This window comes from Benincasa hispida, chromosome 12 (assembly GCF_027475165.1).
Source record: "Benincasa hispida cultivar pf3 chromosome 12, pf3_genome.v1.1, whole genome shotgun sequence".
Lineage (NCBI taxonomy): Eukaryota > Viridiplantae > Streptophyta > Magnoliopsida > Cucurbitales > Cucurbitaceae > Benincasa > Benincasa hispida.
The window spans coordinates 86,526,253-86,533,552 of NC_143489.1; positions in this window are offsets into that span (position 1 = coordinate 86,526,253).

Here is a 7,300-nt window from a genome sequence, read left to right on the forward strand (position 1 = left end):
TTAAAGGACTAAAATGTAAGATTTGGTTGAAAGTATGAAGATTAAATTTGGACATTTGAAAATACATAGACTAAAATAGAATGAAATTTGTTAGTTTAATATAAAATATGTTCAACACCGAAATTTATCGCGACTACTTTCACGTTACTTGGGGTATTTTGAGAATGGTAGCCAGATTTTCATTTGGATATTAGTGGTCTCTACCTCTGATCACCTTAGGGGGTGTTTAGCTCACCAATATGAATTGAGTGAGTTGGTATAATATATCAACTCATTGTTTGTCCCACCAAATTTAAATATTGGTGGAGTTGAGTTGGTATATTTACTAACTCACCCCAACTCTTTTTTCTTCCCATATTTTCAATGGCTCCGCCCATCGACCACTATCACACTCCGAGGACTAACTCCGGGTTCTGACAACCATCTCTGATGACAACTCCGGCGACCAACTCGGGACTTCGACAACCACCTCCAATGGCAACTTCAGCGACCAACTTCGGGCTCCGACAACCACCTCCAATGGCAACTTCGACAACCAACTCTAGGCTCCAACAACTACCTTCGATGACAATTCTGGCGATGAAATCCAGACTCCGAAAATCACCTCCGATGACAATTCTGGCGATGAAATCCAGACTCCGACACCACCTCCGATGACAACTCCGATAACCAACTTTGAGCTCCGACAAACTTTGCGCGACCAACTCCAACAACCACCTCTGGTGACCCAACTTCAATGATCACCTTCGTGTTATCAACTCCGACGACCAATTAACTCCGAAAACAAACTCCGATGACTAACTCTGACAACCATCTCCAACTACAAACTTTGATGAAAATCACTTTGATGATCACCTTTGAGCGGGAAACTCCAACGACCAACTCGAAGCTTCGATAACCACCTTTGACGACAAACTCCAACAACAACTCTAATACCACCTTCATGCGACTAACTTTGGACTCCTACAGTTACCTCCGGCTACAATCTCCAGCGAAAACCATATTTGATGATCAACTTCGACGACTATTTTTGCTCAACCAACTCTGGGATTCAAAAACCACCTCTAATAATAAACTTCGGCAACCAACTCTAATACACCTTCATGTGACTAACTTCAGGCTCCGACAACCACCTCCAGTTACAAACTCCAGCAAATATCATCTTCGATAATCAACTTTGATAACCACTTCCGACTACTATAAGACTGATGACTGTTAAAGTATGTTGTAGGGTTTTACATATATATATTATTTTGTCTACATTAAATGTAATATTTATACGTAATGAATTCACATTTCAAATGAGTGTTAAGAATATTTAGACCAAAAAAATGTATATAGTTGAAAAGTATGTAATATAAAAAAAAAAAAAACCATAAATGATTTTTTTTTTCTTGGAACATTTTCCAGCAAAAATTAGTGAAATTAGAGATTTATTCTCTAATGATCCTCCAAATTTAGAGGAAATAAAAGTGAAAATGTTGAAAAAATGTGGTGACATTCCATTGGTTGTTACGATGATAGGGGAGAATTAATTAAAAGAAATGCATGACATAGTAAAAATATAAAGCAACAATAGGAAAAAAAAAGAAAAAGAAGAAGATGATAATGAAATTCATGGAGAAAATTTTACTAGAAAGTTTTGATTTCTCTTTAGTTTCTCATTTTATTTAACCATATTATTACAAGAAATGTAATGAGTTAATTGTTGTTCATTGCCCAACAAAGAAAGAAAGAAAGAAAAGTTCAAAAATTAAAAAAAAAAAAAAAAATTACAATCCATATTTTATTCAAATAAAGATGGGTAGAATTATTGAATAAAAAAATTCAAAACAAAACATATTATTTATAGTTCAAAAAATTGCACATATGAATTCAACTCTACACCTCAAACACAAACATATAAACTCAGACTAAATAATTCTGCACTGCAAACATAGACATATAAACTTCACAGACTCGGAGAAGGAAATGTAATGTAGAGAGGTGTTGCTAAGAATACCCTGGTTTTGATATCTAAGTTAAATGTTCACAAACTCGGGTTAGCATTAAAAAAATGACTTAGCACCATGTTAGTGCACTATCCACAGTTTATACTCCACGCTAACAACAAAAAATAAAGTATATGAATGAAACTAGTTTTTTGACGAAAATAAAGTAAATTGCATAAATATACTATTACATAAATTATCGTTATATTTCAAAAATCAATAATAATAAATTACAGTTATATTTCTACATTTTTTTTTTAAGAAAAAAAAAAAAAAAAAACCATTCAATCTCATTAAATCACGTGGCTCCCCTAAACCCCACAATCCTTTTCTTAATTATTGTTGTACTATCTCAATTGAATTGGTTGTTGAGTTGTCAGTATCTGCACCACCCCTCCTTAGAAAATGGTATAACTGGTAATCAAATTTGAAATTAAATAAAATTAATAACAATGACAAATAGAGTGAAAGAAAACTATATCATATTCATATGACATTAATTTATCAACTTAGGTATGTACCACTGGCAAATTTATTATCCAAAAACAAAATATATAAATCTGAAGATTTTTTTTTACATCTATTAATATTTTCATAATTAATGATTTTACCTATATTATATAATTCATTTTGCATCATTTATGCATTGAAAATATTCCACTCTAGCCTTTCTAATTAAAACTTCTCTTGCTGAATAAAAAGTTTTAAGTAATTGACGCAAAGCTATAGTTGAGGTAGGCACATTTTGATAATGATTTTTGGGTTAAATAAAATAGGAATTTATTTATTAGTATTTATGAAAAGGTGATGTAAATGAGGAGAGGTGAGGGCCGTGTTGTGGGCGGCAGAGCCTCACAGGGGGCTTTGCTTTTCCTTGTGATTCACTCACATCTGCCACAACCAACCTGCCTAAATTCACATTACACCTTTCTTAAATTTTCCTCTCTCTCATCTCATCTTTCACTATTTCAAACTTCAATTTATTCTACACTTTTCTTTTATTCATTTCATTTTTACAAAATATGAGATCAACATTATAAAATTAGCTTGTTATGATCCCTAATGGTTAGATGATATGATACTAAGTTTGTCTTAGATCATCCATCTACTTAAGCTTTTGGATCAATCAATAAATTATGATGGTATTAGAGCAAGGGAGTCTCTTATATGATATAATATTAAAGACCCGTTCGAATTGACTTGGAAAATAATGTTTTTTTTTTCTCATAAAACTCATTTTTATTTATATATTTTTTTTATAAAAATTAATTAAAATACACTTGCAAAGTTGTTTTGAGTGGTTGTCAAACACTCCAATTTCTTTTTAAATGACTTATTTTTTAAATTAAACACTTGAAAATGTATTCAAACACATCCTCAATTTGCCTTCACTCATTAACTTAAATTTTTTGGTCAATCGATGATTTAAGATTAACCTGTTCAATAATATGGTTTAGATTTTATAATTTGTTGGGTTGGTTAAAGTTTATATATCTATTTTTAGGCGTACTTGTGTATATAAATACCTTTGCATTTCAAATTTGTAGCCATAGAAAAATACAAAAATATAGAGATATTTTTACATGGTATCAGAGCCCAAATTAGGGCAAGTCGTACAACTCATCCCAGCGCGACCATCTGAGGCTCCCCGCGCTACCGTCTAACCAAATCTACATGGTATCAGCGCATCCTGACCTGATCTGCTCTAGCTCGCGCCATCGTCTGTGATCTCAACCCAGTGCGCCGCATCACCCATCCGAGCCTTCTCAGATCCTCGCGTCCTCAACGCACCCAACGCCACATAACCTCAGATCTGATTTGCCTCGAAGTCGGTTCGTCTCTGCTTAACCCAACTCACGTCACCTCAGATCCACCTTGACGTTCATTCTAGTTGTCAATCTGCACTGCCCAACTTCAGATCTATCAGATTCGAATCATCTGAGTTGTAGATTTGCAGTCGTTCGAGCCATTCAACATAGCGTTCGAGCCTCCCGTCCACATTCTGTCTGATGCAAGCCTCACATTTGATCCGTGCGATCCAAAACCGTGGGATCCAAAACCATCTATTCGCCCACTTGTGAACTGTTCATTGAATTCGTAATGCGAGCTTAGGAGTGTATTGTATAAAGTAATTGGAAAAATAAGTGTAGATGTGAATGATGCGTTGATGTGTATGTGATGCGTTAGAGATGCATTGATGAGTTAGTGATGTGCAACAGGACACATGACACTCCTCTATAGGCATTCAAGTTTTCTTGAATCAGATCCAAGTATAAATCCAACTCAGGTTCCTGGTAAGTACAGGGTCGAACTCAAAGATTCAGATTAAAGCTAACGCAGACCTTGCGTTGTAACTATTGTAGAAATATCCTAAGTGAATGTAGAAATAAGTTATTTACACTAAGTTGTTGTGTGCGTGCAAGAAGATATAGGTCAAGTAGAGAATAAGAGGTCGTGTGAAAATGGAGTTTGATGCAAGGGCTATGCATCGATCTAAGTTAGATGTACACGAACAAGAATATGATGCGGATGAGATGACTTGCTTATCTTCGTTTATGTATTAGACTTCTATTCAGCACTTCTCAATGCGAATGTCATACAATACCTATCTCTAGGATGTATGCGTCAGTCACAGGATGAAATAAAACACCAGTGCGTCTATCTCTAGATGTACTAAGTGTTTCTAACTTAAAGCTGGCTTGTTTATTTTCTCGAATAATTTAAACTAAAGCTGCTTTTACCAAGTGATTTAGTTGGCTTAAGCGTTTAGAATTGGATTTTGCATGAAGTTATAGATGCATCTAACATAAAACAAGAAATAAATAGTGGCGAAATGAGATAGATCAAATATGTGAATTTATAAAGAAACTGATTGTCTTTACAAAACCAATATTCAATCAAGTGAGATGACGAAAACAATAAGTAAGATGAAATGAAAGACGTCAAGCCACAGAGTACAATCTCTTGTCCTCTTTGGCTCAATTCTAATTCGTGTACAACCACTTGTGGAAGAATTGGAAGAAAGTTCTGTCTCGAGCTCAGCTTTCTCCGCTCCTTGATCGGCGGTGGTGGTGGTTCTCTTCCCTCTTGTGTTCTTCTCGTCACCACAGCACAACTCTAAGGTCTTAAAATTTTAGAGTTATACAATGAGCTAAAAAAAGGTCCCTTCATCTGATGGGATTTCTTCTATTTATAGGCGTCGGCCTTCTCCAACTTGATGATGGGCAGCATTAAATTCCATACCCTGGTCAGCCGCCTGACATTAAGATGCTTTTCAAATGCCGCCAGCTACAGATGCCCATGCTTGCAAGTGGTGATTTGACACAAACATCTCAAATCAATTAATCTTCCTTGCGTTGAATCCCTCTGACGCATGCCCATGCGTTAGACTTTGCCTGCAACACTTAGAGTATTTGTTGAAATCCTGCAATATCATGCGTTAGCGTCGCAGTATTTTAGCAATAAACATTCTTTTGCATGAGTTTGATAGTGCTCGAGTAATTCCATGCGTTTTCTCTAGAAATGATGAGAATTTATTATTAAAGACCCTAATTGTTCCAACTTTTGAGTCACAATAACTTGTATTTCTACAAGTTATCACACTCCCAAATTTGTATAAGACCGGACCAAGAAGTGTTATAGTCTCGTTATATAACGTTGTTCATGACAGAGACTTCACTTCACTAGGATGGCCATAGGTAACATGATCTCAATCCTGAGTGAGTTGGAAACTCCTGCCTTTGAGGGCGGTCCTTTGATTTGTATGGGTGTGAGTGGCTAAATCGCCGACTCAAACCTACCACTTTGGGGATTCGTCTGATTTGGGAGTTGGAAACTCAGCTACACAAGATGGAATTCGCTCCTTCTCCGAAGTAGGGGTAAATAGATAGATTTCTCCCTTAAGGGTTGATTTTAGGGCTTGAATGATGTGGCGCCACACACATTTTCATGGCCTGAGAGGTGTCCACACATAGTAGTTTTATGTTGTATTGTTCATTAGAGGGATCAGTGGTACTTAAGAAGTTAGATGTAATTACAGGAGCAAAACGATAAATTGGCCCAGGTGTACTTACGAGCATCTGTGAAGAGTGATCGTACTGTTTATTGGTTATATTCGATGGACACAAAAATATATCTGTGGTGAGAAGAGTGCAACTTTCGGTCTTTAGTGGAATACCTGGCAGTTAACGGATGGTGTATCTCGTGGCTAAAGAGTTTAGTCGGCTATTCATGTACCGCTGGAGCTTCGAGCCATAGGTCCATAAGGTCCCCTTAGTAGCTCAATGAATTCAAGTTGAGAATAAGTTTTTGGGTCAATCTAAAGTATTCAAATTGACAAGAGGGAGTTCAATTATATATGATATGATTGAACTGGTCAATTATATATGATATAGTTGACATCATGTATGAGATACATTAATTGGAGGAAAATGATATATGATTGATATCTAGTGGAGGAGAAAAGCACTATGGTTCATATGTTGCATTTTATGTGATATTAAACCATAGATTATAAATATAATATGATTATATTTATTTTTTATTTAAACGATTATGGGATAGTTGTTCCCCCAATTTTTTCTCCGTAACCATATGAGTTAGTGGGAGGTTGCATTCAGTTTTCGTAACTGAAAGATAAAATGAAAATTGTTTTCATTTTGCAAATGTTCAAACATTCGCTCACCGGGTTATGTATACTGCCTATCGCATAGCAAACCGAAAGTATACACGATAGCTCAAAGTTTCTAAACAATCGTATACATGCGCGCGGTTTACTAAACGATCACATTCCTACGCGATCACGCGCCTTAGCGTTTACTAAATGATCATCTATACGATCTCGCCCCTTTTACTATACGATCATGTACCTTTACCTAAACGATTAAGCATCATCTATACGATAGACACCCGATATCTTCTACTTGCTTGGTCGTGGTAAACAATCGTCTCTTCTTTCTTCCCTTTACCAAATCCAACAAAGCCCACACCTCTTGGATTCTTACTCCAAGAATACTGAGGGTTCCAAGTGGTGGTGTCTTCCCTGCTGCCATGTGCATGAGGAGTTTGTTCGTGGGTAGACGACGTCGTGATTTAGTGGATGATAGCTTGGACGATCTCAGTGAGAGCGAGAGGTCCAGTCTGTTGACGAGAACGAGATTTGAGGTGAAGAAGGGTTCTTCAACTGGTATGTATCTCGTTCCTTTGTTGTTTAAAGTTCAAAGCATGCCTGTAATTTGTTGTTAAATGTATAACTAGTCTGTTAGATTGTGAATGCGATAATTCTGTCACAATAAGTTTAGAATGATATT